We start from the raw sequence: 22,014 nt of genomic DNA, 5'->3' as shown, positions 1-22,014 counted from the left end.
TATGTAAGAATACCAACATTCAAGATGGTGACTATAAGGACTATTCTGCCTTTTGTTCAGCAAGGGCATTATATGTCCACAATAGACTTACAGGATGCATATCTTCATATTCCGATTCATCCAGATCACTATCAGTTTCTGAGATTCTCTTTTCTAGACAGGCATTACCAATTTGTTGCTCTTCCTTTTGGCCTAGCAACAGCTCCAAGGATCTTTTCAAAGGTTCTCAGTGCCCTACTCTCTGTAATCAGAGAGTGGGGTATTGCGGTGTTTCCTTATTTGGACGATATCTTGGTACTTGCTCAGTCTTTACATTCTGCAGAATCTCACACGAATCAACTAGTGTTGTTTCTTCAAAGACATGATTGGAGGATCAATTTACCAAAAAGTTCCTTGATTCCTCAGACAAGGGTAACCTTTTTAGGATTCCAAATAGATTCAGTATCCATGACTTTGTCTCTAACAGACAAAAGACGTCTGAAATTGGTTTCAGCTTGTCGGAACCTTCAGTTTCAATCATTCCCTTCAGTAGCTATGTGCATGGAGGTTTTAGGTCTCATGACTGCAGCATCGGACGCGATCCCCTTTGCTCGTTTTCACATGAGTCCTCTTCAGCTTTGTATGCTGAGTCAATGGTGCAGGGATTATACAAAGATATCACAATTAATATCCTTAAATCCCAATATTCGACTATCTCTGACTTGGTGGTTAGATCACCATCGTTTAATTCAAGGGGCCTCTTTTGTTTGTCCAACCTGGACTGTGATCACAACAGATGCAAGTCTTTCAGGTTGGGGATCTGTCTGGGGATCTCTGACATTGCAGGGGGTTTGGAAATCTCAAGAGGCAAGATTACCAATCAATATTTTGGAACTCCGTGCGATTCTCAGAGCGCTTCAGTTTTGGCCTCTTCTGAAGAGAGAACCGTTTATTTGTTTTCAGACAGACAATGTCACAACCGTGGCGTATGTCAATCATCAAGGTGGGACTCACAGTCCTCAAGCTATGAAAGAAGTATCTCGGATACTTGCATGGGCGGAATCCAGCTCCTGTCTAATTTCTGCGGTCCATATCCCAGGTATAGACAATTGGTAAGCGGATTATCTCAGCCGCCAGACTTTTCATCCGGGAAAGTGGTCTCTTAATCCAGATGTGGTTTTTTTTTCAGATTGTTCAGATGTGGGGGCTTCCAGAAATAGATCTGATGGCTTCTCATCTAAACAGGAAACTTACCAGGTATCTGTCCAGGTCCAGGGATCCTCAGGCGGAAGCAGTGGATGCGTTGTCACTTCCTTGGAATTATCAACCTGCTTATATCTTTCTGCCTCTAGTTCTTCTTCCAAGAGTGATTTCCAAAATCATAATGGAGCGTTCATTTGTACTGCTGGTGGCTACAGCATGGCCGCACAGGTTTTGGTATGCGGATCTTGTTCGGATGTCCAGTTGCCAACCTTGGCTACTTCCGTTAAGGCCAGACCTTCTATCTCAAGGCCCATTTTTCCATCAGGATCTCAAATCATTAAATTTGAAGGTATGGAGATTGAACGCTTAGTGCTTAGTCATAGAGGTTTCTCTGACTCAGTGATTAATACTATGTTGCAGGCTCGTAAATCTGTGTCTAGAAAGATTTATTACCGAGTTTGGAAGACTTACATTTCATGGTGTTCTTCTCATAAATTCTCTTGGCATTCTTTTAGAATTCCTAGAATTTTACAGTTTCTTCAGCATGGTTTGGATAAGGGTTTGTCTGCAAGTTCCTTGAAAGGACAAATCTCTGCTCTTTCTGTTCTGTTTCACAGAAAAATTGCTAATCTTCCTGATATTCATTGTTTTGTACAGGCTTTGGTTCGTATCAAGCCTGTCATTAAGTCAATCTCTCCTCCTTGGAGTCTTAATTTGGTTTTGAGGGCTTTACAGGCTCCTCCGTTTGAGCCTATGCATTCTCTGGACATTAAATTACTTTCTTAGAAAGTATTGTTCCTTTTGGCCATCTCTTCTGCTAGAAGAGTTTCTGAGTTATCTGCTCTTTCTTGTGAATCTCCTTTTCTGATTTTTTCTCAGGATAAGGCGGTTTTGCGGACTTCATATAAATTTTTACCTAAAGTTGTGAATTGGATGTGGTAAGAGCTTTGAAATATTATGGTGAAGCTACTAAAGATTTCAGAAAGACTTCTAGTCTATTTATTATCTTTTCTGGTTCTAGGAAAGCTCAGAAGGCTTCTGCCCTTTCTTTTGCATCTTGGTTAAAGCTTTTGATTCATCATGCTGTTACAGTTTGGCAAATTGCTTATGTTATAGTTCCATTCCAATGTATATATTGTATGTATGAGCATATTTATGTATTTGTATAATATTCTAGTCATATTAATTAGCCATGAGAAATATAGAAGCTGTATATCTTTCTATGCCCTATTTCAGTTACAAAAGCTATGAAGTCTTTTGTTTACTGCCCTGTCTCAAGAACAAAAGCCATACAAGCCTTTTTGTTTACCATGCCCTGTCTATCTCAAAAAGAATCAAGAGATACTAAACAAATGAGTTATTTTCTCAGGCTTCCTTTCATTCAAAAGAGTCACCAAATGTTTACATGTAAATAGGAATCTTTGGCTGTTGGGGTGTGGATGTGGTAGATAACAGGTTATCATGATTTATAGCTATCCACCCCCTACAATAACCCCTATTTACATGTAAACAGCTAGGACCAATGGCATTCAGTTTTCCAAATATGGTGAAGCGGGAAACAAATTAACCAATTGCAGCAAAGCAATACTAACAGATGGGGCAATTCTGAATATATAGAACAAGATTTAGTCAGTAGGGTTAGTCAGGAGTGAGGAGTCAGAAGGGAAGGAGACAGGACACAGAAGAGAGCTAGCTGAAATAGACTGTCCACAAGATAATCCCAAGGTACCTATGTCATGTATGTTTGTGTAAATGTATATTTGTCTGATAAGTAAATGTTAATTGTTATTGTCTTTAGGCCTATGCATTGAATATTGTGCCATTTTATGTTTTATAGCTGATCTAATAAATAATTGTGTATTTTGAAACCAACAGTAATTTTAAGAGTCTTATTACATTGGGTTATTTATCAGTTTCTCATCTATATGTGTATTTATGCAATATTTTAAACTAGAACTTAGTCAATTCTATCTATTAATATAATATAGAAATATTTAATCCCATAGCTGCAATTTGTACATTGTAAGCCCCTTTTTAGCTAAATAATAAGCCAGATTTCATATAATTTATGCCTTGCATTGTCAAGAAAACATAACATATATATATCTGGATTAGTTAGAATTTAATTGTTAATTCCTCAATGAGCCATAAAAAGCTGTGTAAATAAACAGATATATTTTATGGACGTATGCTATATTGTCACTCTGGGATTAAATCAGAAAATATTGCATAAATATACATATATATATATATGCACTTTACAAGTCAGATTAAGGATCTAAAATTCCTCATATTAAATAACCTTTAAGACTAAATATTATATTATATATTATAAAATTATTACTTTTAAGAATGCTTATTTGGAGTCGGGTAAATCCCCGCCTCAGAGGATTACGGCTCATTCTACTAGGTCAGTTTCTACTTCCTGGGCTTTTAAGAATGAAGCTTCTGTTGATCAGATTTGCAAAGCAGCAACTTGGTCTTCTTTGCATACTTTTACTAAATTCTACCATTTTGATGTTTTCTCTTCTTCAGAAGCAGTTTTTGGTAGAAAAGTACTTCAGGTAGCTGTTTCAGTTTGATTCTTCTGCTTATAATTTCAGTTTTTTTCATTATAAAGATTAAAACTTTTGATTTAGGTTGTGTATTTATTTTTCAGCGGAATTGGCTGTCTTTATTTTTATCCCTCCCTCTCTAGTGACTCTTGCGTGGAAGTTCCACATCTTGGGTATTTGCTATCCCATACGTCACTAGCTCATGGACTCTTGCCAATTACATAAAAGAAAACATAATTTATGTAAGAATTTACCTGATAAATCATATTGGCAAGAGTCCATGAGGCCCACCCTTTTTGTGGTGGTTATGATTTTTTTGTATAAAGCACAATTATTCCAATACCTTGTTGATGCTTACACTCCTTAATTATCACCCCACTTTTTGGCTATTCGTTAAACTGAATTGTGGGTGTGGTGGGGGGTGTATTTATAGGCATTTTGAGGTTTGGGAAACTTTGCCCCTCCTGGTAGGAATGTATATCCCATACGTCACTAGCTCATGGACTCTTGCCAATATGAAAGAAATGAATTTATCAGGTAAATTCTTACATAAATTATGTTTTTAGCTACATTGGACGACAACGACTCCACGGTCGTTTATCAATCCTAAGAAATCCAGTAAGCTTAACAAATATTTTGAGGTACCTTCCACGAAAGACGTTTTTCTGGTACCAGACCGAGCTTCTGAGATCATTACTAAGGAGTGGGAGACCGGGTATCCCTTTTTCTCCATATCCTATATTTAAAAAGATGTTCCCCATAGCTGACTCTAGGAGGCTTTGAAAACAGTCCCCAAGGTGGAAGGAACGGTTTCCACCCTGGCTAAGAGAACTACTATACCCATAGAGGATAGTTGTGCTTTTAACGATCCTATTGACAAAAAAATTAGAGGGGTTACTCAAAAAAGATATATGTACACCCACCCACTACCATCACCAGTGCGGCAGCATATTGGTTTGATGCGTTGTCTGATGCTAGTAGGACAGACACTCCCCTGGAGGAGATCTAGGATAGGATAAAAGCTCTTAAGTTGGCTAATTCCTTTATTACGGATGCTTCCCTTCAAGTTATCAAACTGGGACCAAAGATTTCAGGTTTCTCTGTTCTTGCTCGCAGAGCCTTATGGTTAAAGCCTTGGTCTGCGGATGTATCCTCTAAGCTTTTAGCGATTCCTTACAAGGGGAAGACCTTGTTTGGACCGGGCTTGACAGAAATAATCTCTGATATTACGGGAGGTAAGGGTCATCTTCTCCCGCAGGATAAGAGAAACAAACAAAAGGGACGTTAGAGTTATTTTCGTTCCTTTCGAAATTTCAAGGGAAATTCTTCTGTTTCCAAGCAGGAACAGTCTAAACCTTCGTGGAGACCCAATCAGTCTTTGAATAAGGGTAAACAATGCAAGAAGCCTGCTATTGAATCAAAGACTGCATGAAGGGCATGCCCCCGATCCGGGACCGGATCTTATAGGGGCAGACGTTCCTTCTTCACTCAGGCTTGGGTTTGAGATGTTCCGGATCACTGGGCAGCAGACATAGTGTCACAGGGATACAAACTAGAGTTCAAAAGTTTTCCTCCCAGAGGTAGGTTTCTGCTTTCAAGATTATCTGTAGACCAGACAAAAAGAGATGCGTTCTTACATTGTGTAAGAGACCTCTCCCACCTGGGAGTGATAGTTGCTGTTCCCATACAGGAACAGTGTCGGGGATTTTATTCCAATCTGTTTGTGGTTCCCAAAAAAGAGGGAACCTTCACACCAATTTTAGATCTCAAGAGTCTAAACAAATTCCTCAGAGTACCATCCTTCAAGATGGAAACTATTTGTTCCGTTCTCCCTTTGGTCCAAGAGGGTCAATTTATGACAACAGTGGATTTAAAGGATGCGTACTTACATGTTCCTATTCACAAGGATCATTTCAAGTTTCTGAGGTTTGCCTTTCTAGATAAAACACTTCCAATTCGTGGCTCTTCCCTTCGGTCTTGCCACAGCTCCCAGAATTTTCTCAAATGTTGTCGGATCGCTGTTGGTGGTGCTTCGGTTACGGGGCATTGCAGTGGCGCCCTATCTGGACGACATCCTGGTCCAGGCGCCATCCTTACAACAAGCAAGATCCCACAAGATCCCTTCCTGCGATCTCACGGTTTGAAGGTAAATTTGGAAAAGAGCTCTTTAGTTCCAAATACAAGGGTAACTTTCTTGGGAACAATAATAGATTCCCTATCAATAAAGATTTTTCTGTCAAAAGTCAGGAAATCAAAGATTTTCTATTCTTGTCTAGCTCTGCAGTCCACTCCTCGGCCATCAGTGGCTCAGTGCATGGAGGTAATCAGGCTGATGGTGGCGGCAATGGACATCATCCCTTTTGCTCGGTTCCACCTCAGACCCTTGTAGTTAAACATGCTCAGACAATGGAACGGAGATTATGCGGACTTGTCTCCTTGAATACTACTTGAGCAGGAGACAAGGGATTCTCTCCAATAGTGGTTGTCTCTGGATCATCTCTCTCAGGGAACCTGCTTTCACAGACCATCTTGGGTGATTGTGACAACAGACGCCAGCCTTATAGGATGGGGAGCAGTCTGCGGCTCCCTAAAGGCTCAGGGAGTTTGGACTCAGTCAGAGTCTGTTCTACCTATAAACATTCTGGAGCTGAGAGCGATCTTCAATGCTCTTCTGGCCTGGCCCCAGTTAGCCTCGGTCCAGTTTATCAGGTTGCAGTTGGACAACATAACTTTAGTGGCTTACATCAATCATCAGGGAGGAGCGAGGAGTTCCTAAGCGATGACAGAGGTATCCAAAATAATTTGGTAGGCGGAAACCCACTTTTGCTGTCTGTCGGCGATCCACATCCCAGGGGTGGACAACTGGGAGGCGGACTTCCTGAGCAGGCAGACCTTTCATCCGGGGGAGTGGGAACTCCATCCGGAAGTGTTTTACAGCCTAATTCTCAAATGGGGTCAGCCAGAATTGGATCTTATGGCATCTCGGCAGAATGCCAAGCTTCCGAGATACGGGTTTAGGTCCAGGGACCCTCAGGCAGTACTGATAGACGCCCTGGCGGTACCTTGGACCTTCAGTCTAGCTTACCTATTTCTTCCATTTGCTCTTCTTCCTCAGGTCATTGCTCGAATCAAACAGGAGAGGGCCTCAGTGATCCTCATTGCACCAGCTTGGCCTCGCAGGATTTGGTATGCAGATCTGGTGGACATGTCGTCTCTGCCACCTTGGAGACTTCCGTTGAGAAAGGACCTTCAAATTCAAGGGGGGCCCTTCCTTCACCCAAACCTAGTTTCTCTGAAGCTGACTGCTTGGAGATTGAACACTTAATTTTATCCAAGCGAGGCTTTTCAGAATCGGTCATAGAGACCATGATTCAGGCTCGTAAACCTGTTACTAGAAGGATTTATCTATTGGTGTGAATCCAAGGGCTACTCTTGGAGTAGAGTTAGGATTCCTAGAATTTTGTCATTTCTCCAGGAAGGCTTGGAGAAAGGATAATCGATAAGTTCCCTATAGGGTCAGATTTCTGTCTTATCTATTTTGTTACACAAACGTCTGGCAGATATTCCAGATGTACAATCATTTTGTCAGGCCTTGGTCAGGATCACTAAAAAATATATAGATAGTATGCGCTAAGGAAATTGATACTAAACACCTCTCTAAAGACACAATACCTACAATGTGTCATATACCAGAGAAAACAAATATTAAGCTTTAGGGCTTAAAGATAGAGAGGGCGCCGTGAGGCCAAAAGTATCAAACCACCAAATGTTTTAACATATAAAATAATTTATTAAAATACAAATATATAATAACCTAAAAAGGGTTGTCTCCCTGTAATAATCTTAAAAACTAAAAGCAGTTGGTATATACTCGTGCCATAGAATGGAAATGAGGCATATATAAAACACATTGCATGTGCTATTGATATATAGTAACTGCACCAAACTGATGATTGAAAAATAAAACAACGATAATATCCAGATTTGGAAGGCTTAGGACCGTATGTGACAAATCCAGATCAAAAAAGTTTGTTAACACACTGTTAGAAAGTGAATCTTGCGTGGAATACAAAGGTAAAGTTCCAATTCTAATGAGCGTATGAATAGTGCACAAGATGGTAGTTCATTTCATTTCATACTCACAGAAAACATACTTAAGAATCACATAGACAAGGATTGAATAGCAGTACTTTACCACTCTTTCTGTGTGTTCTATGTCGGTCAAAGCTTTATATATGCCTCATTTCCATTCTATGGCACGAGTATATACCAACTGCTTTTAGTTTTTAAGATTATTACAGGGAGACATCCCTTTTTAGGTTATTATATATTTGTATTTTAATAAATTATTTTATATGTTAAAACATTTGATGGTTTGATACTTTTGGCCTCACGGCGCCCTCTCTATCTTTAAGCCCTAAAGCTTAATATTTGTTTGGTCAGGATCAGGCCTGTGTTCAAACCAGTTACTCCTCCCATGGAGTCTTAATTTAATTCTTAAAATTCTTCAAGGAGCTCCGTTTGAGCCTAAGCATTCCTTAGATATTAAAGGGACACTGAACCCAATTTTTTTCTTTTGTGATTCAGATAGAGCATGCAATTTTAAGCAACTTTCTAATTTACTCCTATTATCAATTTTTCTTTGTTCTCTTGCTATCTCTATTTGAAAAAGGCATCTAAGCTATTTTTTTGGTTCAGGACCATGGAAAGCACTTGTTTATTGGTGGGTGAATTTATCCACCAATCAGCAAGAACAACACAATGTGTTCATCAAAAATTGTCCGGCATCTAAACTTACATTCTTGCATTTCAAATAAAGATACCAAGATAATGAATAAAATTTGATAATAGGAGTAAATTAGAAAGTTGCTTAAAATTTCATGCTCTATCTGAATCATGAAAGAAAAAATTTGGGTTCAGTGTCACTTTAAGTTGTTATCTTGGAAAGTTTTGTTTCTGGTTGCTATTTCTTCTGCTCGTAGAGAGTCAGAGCTCTCGGCATTGCAGTATGAGTCTCCTTACCTTATTTTTCATTCAGATAAGGTAGTTTTACGTACTAAATTAGGATTTCTTCCTAAAGTAGTTTCTGACCAGAACATTTATCAGGAGATTGTTGTTCCTTCCTTGTGTCCTAATCCTACCTCTCAGAAGGAACGGCTTCTACACAATTTGGACGTGGTTCGCGCCTTAAAGTTTTACCTGCAGGCGACTAAGGATTTTCGTCAGTCTTCTGCCTTGTTTGTGGTTTTCTCAGGGAAACGTAAGGGACAGAAAGCTATGGCTACTTCTCTTTCTTTTTGGTTGAGGAGTATCATACGTTTTGCTTATGAAACTGCTGGGCAGCGGCCTCCAGAGAGAGTTACGGCTCATTCCACGAGGGCTGTTGCTTCCTCATGGGCATTCAAGAATTAAGCTTCTGTGGAACAGATTTGCAAGGCTGCAACTTGGTCCTCTCTTCACACTTTTTCAAAGTTCTACAAATTTGACTCTTTTGCCTCGGCTGAGGCCACTTTTAAGAAAAAGGCTCTTCAACAGTGGTGCCTTCCGTTTAGGTTCCCTGTCTTGTCCCTCCCATATCATTTGTGTTCTCTAGCTTGAGTATTGATTCCCAATAGTAATTAGATGATCCGTGGACTCATCATGTCATTAAAAAGAAAAGGAAATTTATGCTTACCTGATACATTTTATTTCTTTTTTTACACAATGAGTCCACGGCCCACCCTGTTTTTGATAGACAGGTTGTTGGTTTATTATTATAAATTTCAGACACCTCTGCACCTTGTTGCTTCCTTTCTCTTCTTTACTTCGGTCGAATAACTGGGTTGGGAGGGAAGGGAGGTGATATTTAACAGCTTTGCTGTGGTGCTCTTTGCCGCTTCCTGCTGGGCAGGAGTGATATTCCCAATAGATAAATAAATTTGATGATCCGTGGACTCATCGTGTCAAAAAATAAATAAATTTATCAGGTAAGCATAAATTTCCTTTTTTTTTTTTGTTTCCGCCTGCTTGCTACGCATATCACATGGTTGATTTGTGATTGATACCTAGTGGAACACAGATTATCTTAACCTATTGGCGCAGCTCAGTGGGAACTGAAACTATTCCCTTTGGCGGCACATTGGCTCCTGACTGCACGTGTAGTCTCCTCAGTTGGCTCGTGACTGCATGTGTAGTCAGTGAGTGGGATAGCAGTGTATTTGCAGTGCGAGCAGTAGTCAGTGCAACTTGCAGAGCTCTGAGGGCGGCAGCTTAAACGCTGAGCTGAAGTCAGTGTTTTTTTTTTCCTGCAGCTAGCTCCCAGTAGTGCATTGCTGCTCATGCTCTTGATATATGGATAGGAAATGGAAGCTTAAAAATGCTTAATGATGAAATGTGAGTGTCTTTATCTAATATTCTACTAAATATTCTGAAACTTTGTTCATCCCATCAACCTCATACATCCCATTAAATAGTAAGTAGCTATTGGTGATATTAAACTTTTGTTTAATTCTTGCACATACTTACATACTGTTACTTGTAAATACATTTCATTATTATATAATTTATGTATGTGTCCGTATCTCTTAAAACAAGTTAGTTTAACCTCCTGTTTGCTGGTACAACTGAATTACTGTGTCGCGAAATAATGTAGGTCTAAAAAAGTGTGTCACCAACATGAAAAGTTTGGAAAGCTCTGCTCTAAGCATTTTACACCTTCAGATCTTACTAATGTATCTTGCCAGCTGTATGCAGGTGAAGTTTGCTCAAAAATTTCAATAGACTTATTTAACTGATAGAAAAGTAATGCATACTAAACTAGAAGCAAGTGCAAGAAACTTGGATTTTCCATTATTTTAGTATACATTAAATTTATGTCAGTTAAATAAGTCTATTGTGAATTTTAACCAAACTTCACCTGCATACAGCTGGCAACATAAATCAGTGAGATTTGCTGGTGTAAAATGCTTAGAGCATATGAGAATAGTGAGAGAAATTCAGATATACCCTGGGAACTCCTATGTCCCTCCCACTTTCTACAACTGTCAGTTTCTTTCATGTAATTGGCAAGAGTCCATGAGCTAGTGACGTATGGGATATACATTCCTACCAGGAGGGGCAAAGTTTCCCAAACCTCAAAATGCCTATAAATACACCCCCACCACACCCACAATTCAGTTTTACAAACTTTGCCTCCTATGGAGGTGGTGAAGTAAGTTTGTGCTAGATATCTACGTTGATATGCGCTTTTCAGCATGCTGAAGCCCGGTTCCTCTCAGAGTGCAGTGAATGACAGAGAGATGTGAAGGGAGTATTACCTTTTGAATACAATGATCATCCTATCGGGGATCTATTTCTTAGGTTCTCTGTTATCGGTCGTAGAGATTCTTCTCCTACCTCCCTTTTCAGATCAACGATATACTCTTATATACCATTACCTCTACTGATTCTAGTTTCAGTACTGGTTTGGCTATCTACTTTATGTAGATGAGTGTCTTTTGGTAAGTATGTTTCCTTTTATTTATGACACTCTCAGCTATGGTTTGGCACTTTATATGTAAAGTTCTAAATATATGTTTTATACTTATATTTGCCATGATTCAGGTTAATCAGTTTATTTCCTTCTTACAGACTGTCAGTTTCATTTTTGGGAAATGCATATATGAAAAAATATATATATATATTTTACCTGAAATTGTTTCAATTGACTTTCTTTCTAAATTGCGGGCTTTTAGGCTCACGGGAGCGCTAAATGCTATAATTTATTGCGTCATTGGCGCGAGAATTACGTTTGTTGACGTTATGTCGTCATTTCTGGCGTCTTAGTTGGCGCCGAGAGTTTGCACGTAGTTGCGTCATCTATGACGCTCGTGTTTGTTGCAGACGTTTTTGGCGCCAAAAAATATTTGTCCGTTTGGGCGTCATACTTGGCGCCAGATTTTGACATTATTTAAGTCATTATTTCTTTTTGCTTCTGGTTTCCAGAGGATTATTCTGTTTGCATTTTTTCCCATTCCTGAATCTGTCATATAAGGAAATTGATAATTTTGCTTTATATGTTGTTTTTTCTGTTACATATTGCAAGATGTACCATGCTGACCCTGTTTCAGAATCTACTACTGGAATTCTGCTGTCTGATGTCGGTTCTACCAAAGCTTAAGTGCATTTGTTGTAAACTTGTGGTAACTGTTTCTCCGGCTGTAGTTTGTGTTAGTTGTCATGATAAACTTTCTAAAGCAGATAATATTTCCATTAGTAATAATCCATTGCCTGTTGTTGTTCCTTCAACATCTAATGTTCAGGATATTCCTGTTAATGTGAGAGAATTTGTTTCTAATTCTATTCAGAAGGCCTTTTTTGTTATACCACCTTTTAATAAACGTAAAAGGTCTTTTAAAACTTCTCATAATTTCGATGAATTTTTAAATGACCGACAACATTCTGATTTATCTGTCTCTGATGAGGATCTATCTGGTTCAGAAGATTCTGCCTCAGATATTAACACTGACAAAACTTCATATTTATTTAAAATGGAGTATATTCGTTCTTTATTAAAAGAGGTGTTGATTGCATTAGATATGGAGGAGACTAGTCCTCTTCATATTAAAACTAGTAAACGTTTGAATTCGTTTTTTTAAACCTCATGTAGTTATTCCAGAGGTTTTTCCAGTTCCTGATGCAATTTCAGATATAATTTCTAGGGAATGGAATAGTCTGGGTACTTCATTTACTCCTTCTTTAAGGTTTAAAAAACTTTACTCTTTGCCTTCTGATAGATTGATAGTACTTCTTTTAAAGATCCTTTAGATAGGAAACTTGAATCTTATCTAAGGAAGGCTTATTTATGTGCAGGTCATCTTCTTAGGCCTGCTATTTCTTTGGCTGATGTTGCTGCGGCTTCAACTTTTTGGTTGGAAACTTTAGCGCAACAAGTACCAGATCCTAATGTGTATAGCATATCTTTTGATTCGTCATGCTTATTTGGTGTCGGGTAAATCACCGCCTCAGAGGATTACGGCTCATTCTACTAGGTCAGTTTCTACTTCCTGGGCTTTTAAGAATGAAGCTTCTGTTGATCAGATTTGCAAAGCAGCGACTTGGTCTTCTTTGCTGTAATACTCCTGACCAATATAAAATTGGTTTTGTTGCTCTTGTGTTTTAAGTCTCAGCAAAATGGTTATATTTACTAAGATCATAAACTGTGAGCTAATTAGTAACAAATACAGTAATGAATGACACTGGAAAAGAAACAACGTGTGTTTATTATAACACAGGTTTCCTATGAGCAGTGTTAGAATAGCTGTCTCAAGTTTCGGCTTAATGACTTGGTTAGAGGTATAATGTTCAGCAGGAATAATCACTTCAACAAGTTGTAACAGGTGTTTCAATAGTATCGCAAACAAACTTCACACACTCTCACTGGAATAAAATATTTACAAGTCCCACACATTCATTCACATCCTTTTGGAAGCATATATGAATAACTGGTTGTTCAGTCATAGGTTAGTACGAATAGTGCTTACGAGTTCTTAGAGGATTTATCGGCATATAATCTTACCACTTCAGTCTCTAAGTAAGCGATCACAGTACCTTTGTCTTGGGAGGAATATACCTGATGAGAAAAGATCCGGAGGTTTGTTTGTCCCACAGCGTGTGGAGAAGTGAGAAGCCGGTGAGAGTGTGACTTACTTCCGGTTGCGGTAAGGATGATCCGATACACAGCTGATGCTGGAATCTCACACAGAGCTAAATATTGCGGCTGCAAAAAATACTGAATAGCTGAATGTGATAAAGGTTTGATTTAATTAAACCTCTAGGAGTATAACCTAGTAAAGGTTATAACAAGCTGAATAATTCAAAGGTTAAATAAACAGAGACCTGGTCTTTAGAACTATGAATATAAAGCTAAACTCTTAACAGAGCAGGCTTAAACAAAGTACATCAATTAACAGGCAGTTTGAATATGGCAATGTGAGGTTTAAATAGGGTTTGGCTGTTGGTAGGAGGGATCAGTCCTTAAAGGTATATTACATCTCCCCCCCGTAAAGGAATCACCCCCGGTGATTCAGGGTGAGGTTTAGATGGGTAACGGAGATGAAAACGCCTAAGGAGTCTTGGAGCGTTAATCTCCGAGTGATGTTGCCAAGAATTCTCTTCTGGTCCATAACCCTTCCATTGGATCAGATATTCCAATCTCCTTCTCCTAATGCGAGAATCTAGGATTCTTTCTACCTCAAACTCTTCTTGATTGTTTAGGAGTATGGGAGGAGGAACTGTCAAATCTAATCTGTTTCGGTCTGAAGTATACGGTTTTAATAATGAGACATGAAATGTATTATGTATTTTGTAATGTTGTGGTAGCTTTAATCTCACTGCATTAAGATTGATGATTTTGTCAATTGAAAAAGGTCCTATATACTGATTAGCTAATTTTTTACTTGGTATCTGTAACCTTAGATATTTAGTAGAAAGAAGTACCTGATCACCTAACTTATAGTCTGGTGAGGGTCTGTGTCTTTGGTCATAATAATGTTTTTGTCTGTCTTTAGCTTGAACGAGGTGTGCCTTTATTTGTTCTAATCGATCTTGTAAGGTATTGAGATAAGTTGTAGCACCTGGAGAATTGACTGGAGTATTTGAAAGAGTGATTGATGTGGGGTGATAACCATATGTGGCAAAAAATGGGGACATCTTTGTTGAAGAGGAAATAGAGTTATTGTATGAAAATTCTGCCAAAGGGAGGTATGTTACCCAATCATCTTGTAAATGCGTAATATAACACCTGAGGTACTGTTCTAATGTTTGATTTAATCGTTCGGTTAACCCATTGGTTTGTGGGTGGAATGCTGTGGAGTATCGTGTGTCAATCTTGAGTGACTTACAGAGTGATCTCCAGAAAGCGGAGGTGAATTGAGTACCCCTGTCAGTTATAATGGTGGATGGTAAACCATGTAGGCGAACAATAGCTCTAATGAATGCTTTTGCTGTTATAAAGGCACTAGGAAGAGCCTTTAAAGGTGTGAAGTGAGCTAATTTGGTTAATTGATCCACTACAACAAATATTGTATTATAATGTTGTGAATCTGGTAAATCAACAATGAAGTCCATGGATATGGTACTCCATGGTCTATCAGGAATCGGCAGTGACGTCAGGTAACCTATAGGTTTTCTATGTTCAGCCTTGTTTCTGGCACAGACATCACAGCCTATGACGTAGTCAGAAATAGTCTTTTCCATATGAGGCCACCAAAAGTTCCTTTTAGTTAACTCAATGGTCTTTTGGATTCCTGTATGTCCAGATAATACATTGTCATGGGTATTGTTCAATATGAGTTGTCGTTGAGACTCAGGAATGAATAATCTTCCATTATGGTAAAATAATCCTGTAGTTGAATCCTTAACGCACTCTGGTGGTATTGAAGTCTCATCTTTCAGAGCTGATAATATTTCAGTCTCTAAACCAGTGAGTGCTCCCAAAAATTTTTCTTCTGGTATAATTGGTGTTGAGATGTGTTGTGGCAAACTGGAATCAAACTGTCTTGATAAAGCGTCAGCTTTCGCATTTGCACTTCCTGGTCGGTATGTTATTAAAAAATTGAACCGATCCATAAAAAGTGCCCATCTTACTTGACGGGAAGAAAGTGTCTTGTTAGTCCTTAAGTATTCTAGGTTCTTATGATCGGTATAAATCAGAAAGGGTTCTTTAGTTCCTTCTAAAAGGTGTCGCCAATATTCTAGTGAACGTTTTATAGCTAGTAACTCTTTGTCACCAATAGAATAATTACTTTCTGCTGGTAAGAAAGTCTTTGAATAGAAAGCAATGGGATGAATCAGTTTGGTGTCCCTGTTCTGCTGTGACAACACTGCTCCAATTCCAGAATTGGAAGCATCCACTTCCAATATGAATGCTTGATTGTAGTCTGGTAAAGTTAAAACTGGTGCTGAGGTGAAAAGCTCTTTTAGCTTAGTAAAAGCTTCTTGGGACTCTTTTGTCCAACAGAATTTATGATTGCTACTAGTTAGTTGAGATAGTGGTTTTACAACTGAGGAAAACCCTTTGATAAATTTCCTGTAAAAATTTGCAAACCCCAGAAACCTCTGGAGTGAGCGTGTGGTAGTGGGTTTTGGCCATTCTATAATAGCCTGAATCTTTTGTTGATCCATCTCAATCTTGTTGGGTTTTAGAATATAACCCAGGAATTTTATTTCTGATGTATGAAAGATACATTTTTCTAACTTAGCGTATAACTTATTTTGTCTAAGTCTAGTTAAAACCCAACGAACGTGTTTCTCATGTTCAGCCATATTTTTTGAATATATTAAGATATCATCCAAATAGATTATGACGCAAACATCTGTGAGATCGTGGAATATCTCATTTATGAAATGCTGGAAGGTTGCCGGAGCATTGCATAATCCGAAGGGCATAACGTTATATTGGAACAATCCGTATCTGGTGCGGAAAGCAGTCTTCCACTCATCACCCTTCTTGATACGGATTAGATTATAAGCTCCTTTTAAATCCAGTTTTGAAAATACAGTGGCCCCAGTAAGTCTTTCTAGTAACTCAGGGATTAAAGGGAGTGGATATCGGTTCTTTACTGTGATCTTATTTAGAGCTCTGTAGTCGATAATTGGACGTAAAGTTCCATCTTTGTTTTTTACAAAGAATATCCCAGCCGCTGCTGGAGAGGTTGAATGAGTAATGAAACCCTTTCTCAGATTATCATCCAAGTAGGTACGTAAATGTTGGAGCTCATTTTGGTTCATTGGATAAATTTTGCCATGAGGTATTTGTGATCCTGGAATAATGTCAATGGGGCAGTCAAATGCTCTATGTGGAGGCAAATTTTCAGCTTCTTTCAAATCGAATACGTCTGCCAGATCCTGATATACACATGGAATACCCTGCTCCATAGTAGCTATAGAACAGTGAGGATAACAAGTCTTAGTACAATAGGTTGAGTTTAGGTTTACTGTGTTTTGTGTCCAATCTATTTCAGGATTATGAATAACTAACCATGTATAACCTAAGATGACTGAGTGCTGTGCTATAGGTATAATATCAAAAGTTACATATTCAGTGTGTGCCTTGGATGTGGTTATTAAAAGTGGTATGGTGTGATGAGTGATTGGTCCATTCTGAATGAATGTACCATCAATTAACTTCACAAAAACTGGGTTTGTCTTGCACACAGTGGGTATTTTATTCTTTTTTACATAATCAGTGTCAATATAATTTCCAGTCGCCCCAGAATCTATTAGTCCTTCAGTCTGTAGGTTGTCTTGATCCCACTGTAAGGAAAGGGGAATAGTTAGATGTTGTGTCTTAGAGGTGTTATATATTTGTTTTATAGATTCTGTCTTACCCTTTCTTTGTTTTGATAGTAATGGACATTCACTAACAGAGTGCTCCTTATGTGCACAATATAAACAGAGATTTGACAATCTTCGTCTTATCTTTTCTTCTGAGGTAAGTGGACCCCTAATAGTTCCTATTTCCATAGGTATAGGGTTAGATAAAGTCTTTTCTTGTGATGTAAGTGAGGGATAAGTGCGTCTAGAAAGTGTCTCATAAACTGATTTTTCTACCTTGCGCTCTCTTAGACGTCTGTCCAGAGTAATGCAGACTTTTATGAGAGCTGATAATGTCTCAGGCATTTCTATTCGTGAGAGCTCATCTTTTAAGCTCTCAGATAATCCCAGCCTGAACTGATTTCTGAGGCTGACCTCATTCCATTTGGAGTCTGAAGCCCACATCTGAAAGTCAGTGATAAACTCTTCTACGGTTCTTTTGCCCTGTTTAAGAGCTCGCAGTTTGGTCTCTGCGTTAATCTGTGTGTTAGTGTCCTCATATAGGATAGACATAGCAGAGAAAAAATCCTGCAATGAATCCATTACAGGATCGTTTGTTTCATACAGCCTATTGGCCCATGTTCTAGGTTCCCCTAGTAAGTAAGATATAGTAGTGCAAACTTTTATTCTCTCACTATGGTAAGTCCTAGGTCTCAAAGTAAATAACAAATTGCATGCATTTTTGAAATCTCTGAAAACTGATCGTTTACCAGAAAAAGGAGTAGGAGGCTGAATTTGAGGTTCAGGAGTAGCCTGCTCCTTAGGGGTTAAACATTCCTTTAGTAAGGCTTTTAAAGCTGTATTCTCTGTTTGCACCTCTGTTAAGCCACGTGCAAGGTAATTCAACTTTTGATGTATGTTAGAGAATTCATTCTGAATCTCTTGTGGTTCCATGGCTTAAAGAGTAAACAAACAGATATTTAGGCCTGTTAATACTGTAATACTCCTGACCAATATAAAATTGGTTTTGTTGCTCTTGTGTTTTAAGTCTCAGCAAAATGGTTATATTTACTAAGATCATAAACTGTGAGCTAATTAGTAACAAATACAGTAATGAATGACACTGGAAAAGAAACAACGTGTGTTTATTATAACACAGGTTTCCTATGAGCAGTGTTAGAATAGCTGTCTCAAGTTTCGGCTTAATGACTTGGTTAGAGGTATAATGTTCAGCAGGAATAATCACTTCAACAAGTTGTAACAGGTGTTTCAATAGTATCGCAAACAAACTTCACACACTCTCACTGGAATAAAATATTTACAAGTCCCACACATTCATTCACATCCTTTTGGAAGCATATATGAATAACTGGTTGTTCAGTCATAGGTTAGTACGAATAGTGCTTACGAGTTCTTAGAGGATTTATCGGCATATAATCTTACCACTTCAGTCTCTAAGTAAGCGATCACAGTACCTTTGTCTTGGGAGGAATATACCTGATGAGAAAAGATCCGGAGGTTTGTTTGTCCCACAGCGTGTGGAGAAGTGAGAAGCCGGTGAGAGTGTGACTTACTTCCGGTTGCGGTAAGGATGATCCGATACACAGCTGATGCTGGAATCTCACACAGAGCTAAATATTGCGGCTGCAAAAAATACTGAATAGCTGAATGTGATAAAGGTTTGATTTAATTAAACCTCTAGGAGTATAACCTAGTAAAGGTTATAACAAGCTGAATAATTCAAAGGTTAAATAAACAGAGACCTGGTCTTTAGAACTATGAATATAAAGCTAAACTCTTAACAGAGCAGGCTTAAACAAAGTACATCAATTAACAGGCAGTTTGAATATGGCAATGTGAGGTTTAAATAGGGTTTGGCTGTTGGTAGGAGGGATCAGTCCTTAAAGGTATATTACATTTGCATACTTTTACTAAATTCTACCATTTTGATGTTTTCTCTTCTTCAGAAGCAGTTTTTGGTAGAAAAGTACTTCAGGCAGCTGTTTCAGTTTAATTCTTCTGCTTATAATTTCAGGGGGGGTTTTTTTTCATTATAAAGATTAAAACTTTTGATTTGGGTTGTGGATTAATTTTTCAGCGGAATTGGCTGTCTTTATTTTTATCCCTCCCTCTCTAGTGACTCTTGTGTGGAGTTCCACATCTTGGGTATTTGCTATCCCATACGTCACTAGCTCATGGACTCTTGCCAATTACATGAAAGAAAACATAATTTATGTAAGAACTTACCTGATAAATTCATTTATTTCATGTAATTAGCAAGAGTCCATGAGCTAGTGACGTATGGGATATACATTCCTACCAGGAGGGGTAAAGTTTCCCAAACCTTAAAATGCCTATAAATACACCCCTCACCACACCCACAATTCAGTTTTTACAAACTTTGCCTCCCATGGAGGTGGTGAAGTAAGTTTGTGCTAGATTTCTACGTTGATATGCGCTTCGCAGCAGGCTGAAGCCCGGTTTTCCTCTCAGAGTGCAGTGAATGTCAGAGGGATGTGAAGAGAGTATTGTCTATTTGAATACCATGGTCTTCCTCTAGGGGATCTATTTCATAGGTTCTCTGTTATCGGTCATAGAGATTTCTTCTCCTACCTCCCTTTTCAGATCGACGATATACTCTTATATACCATTACCTCTACTGATTCTCGTTTCAGTACTGGTTTGGCCATCTACTTTATGTAGATGAGTGTCTTTGGGTAAGTAAGTCTTATTTTATTTATGACACTCTCAGCTATAGTTTGGCACTTTATATGTAAAGTTCTAAATATATGTTTTATACTTATATTTGCCATGATTCAGGTCAATCAGTTTATTTTCCTTCTTTCAGACTGTCAGTTTCATTTTTTTGGGAAAATGCATATGAATTAAAATATTTTTCTTACCTAAATTTTCAATTGATTTTTTTCCTTTAAATTGCGGACTGTTAGGCTCGCGGGTGCAAAAAATGCTAGAATTTATTGCGCCATTTTTGGAGCAAGACTTTTTTGGCGCAAGATTGACGTTTGTCTGACGTCAATGACGTCATTTCCGGCGTCATAGTTGACGCCGGAAGTTTTCACGTAGTTGCGTCATTTTTGGCTCTCGTGTTTGTTGCAGACGTTTTTGGCGCCAAAAAAATATGTGGGCGTCATTCTTGGCACCAGATTTTTTAACATTATTTAAGTCTCATGTTTTAGTTGCTTCTGGTTTCTAGAGGCCTGTTCTGTTTGCATTTTTTCCCATTCCTGAAACTGTCATTTAAGGAATTTGATAATTTTGCTTTATATGTTGTTTTTTCTATTACATATTGCAAGATATTCCAAAAACTGTTCCTGTATCAGAAAATACTGTTGGATTCCTGATGACTGATATCAGTCCTACCAAAGCTAAGTTCATTTATTTTAATGTTATGAATGTTTATCTTTAGCTATGGTTTGTAACAAGTTATCATGATAAACTTTTACATGCAGAGTCCATTAGTATTTATGCATTATCTATTGCTATTCTTTTTACATCTAATGTACAAGATATACTTAGGAATTTATAAGAATATTTTTCTGATTATATTCTAAAGGCTTTGTCTGCCATCCCGCCTTCTAATAAAAAATTTTAGGTCTTTTTTAAACTTCTCATTTAGTTGATGAAGTTTCAAATGACCAACAACATACTGAATTATCCTTCTCTGATGGTGTTTTTTTCTCATTCAGAATATTCATCAGATATTGACACTAACAAATCTACTTTTTTATTTTTAAATAGAGTACATTCATTCTTTGTTGAAAAGGTATTGATTATTTTGGATATTGACGTAACTAGTTCTTTTGATTTTAAGACTAGCTAACATTTAAATTCTGCTTATTAACCTTCTGTGGTTTCTTCAGAGGTTTTTTTCCAGTTCCTGATACTAGGGATGGAATAGGCCGGGAATTTCTTTTATTCCTTCTTTAAGGTTTTTAAATTGTATCCTTTGCCGGCAGTTAGTTTTAAGTTTTGAGTAAAGATCCCCCAAGTTAATGGGGCTATCTCTACTCTTGCTAAACATACTACTATTCCTATAGCAAATAGTATTTATTTTTTCCTTCAGATGGGAAACTTGTATCTTATTTAAGGAAAATTATTAATTTTCAGGTACTTTTCTTAGACCTGTAATTTATTTGGCTGATGTTGCAACTGCTTCAACTTTCTGTTTGGATACTTTAGTGCAACAAGTATCGGATTATGATTTGTTTAGCATTGTTAAATTGATCAACATGCTAATAATCTCATTTGTGTCTTAATTTTTTTGATATTTTCGCAAATGAGGTTTAATCTATGTCTTTAGCTATTTTAGCTAGAAGAACTTTGTGACTTCAATCTTGGAATGCTAATTTGATTTCTAAATTCCATATTTCTTTTTTTCCAAGGTAATCAATTATTTGCTTCACAATTGGATTCAATTCTTCAACTGTTACTGTGGGCTTCAAGATTGAGTTCTAAGACTAAATCTTAAGCTTATATTAGTTTTTGTTCTTACTAAGGAACGGAATCCTAATTCTTCCCCAAGTAACATGTTAATAATTGGAAGTTTTCTTCATTCAATTTAAGCCATTTAAAAGATCAAAGTCAGCTCCCCAAATTTGCATGTAGGTGCGGTTCTTATTCCAGCTTAGCTGGTAAGGGGCAGGTTAAGACTTTTTTAAAATTTGTTTGGTTTAATTCGGTCCAAACTTCTTAGATTTGGGTACACAATAGGATTCAGAGTAAAACCGCCTGTGAGAAGTCTTTTTTTCTCTAACATATTCCAGCTATTCCAGTAAGGCTCACACTTTCCTGAAGTGTGTTTCAGACCTGTATGTATTGGGTACTTGTGAAGCGCGGCTGGTCACCCGTTGGGGCTCAAGGCCTGGAGTTTTCTGGGGTATTTATACCAGTTCCATTTTAGGAACAGGGTTTAGGGGGTTTATTCAAAACTATTCATTGTCCCAAAGATAGAAAATCTTTTTGAATTGTCATATAAGTGTGCCAT

The sequence above is a fragment of the Bombina bombina genome, chromosome 4 (genome assembly GCF_027579735.1).
Source record: "Bombina bombina isolate aBomBom1 chromosome 4, aBomBom1.pri, whole genome shotgun sequence".
Lineage (NCBI taxonomy): Eukaryota > Metazoa > Chordata > Amphibia > Anura > Bombinatoridae > Bombina > Bombina bombina.
The sequence above is the reverse complement of the archived record's forward strand: the minus strand, read 5'-3'. Positions refer to the sequence as shown.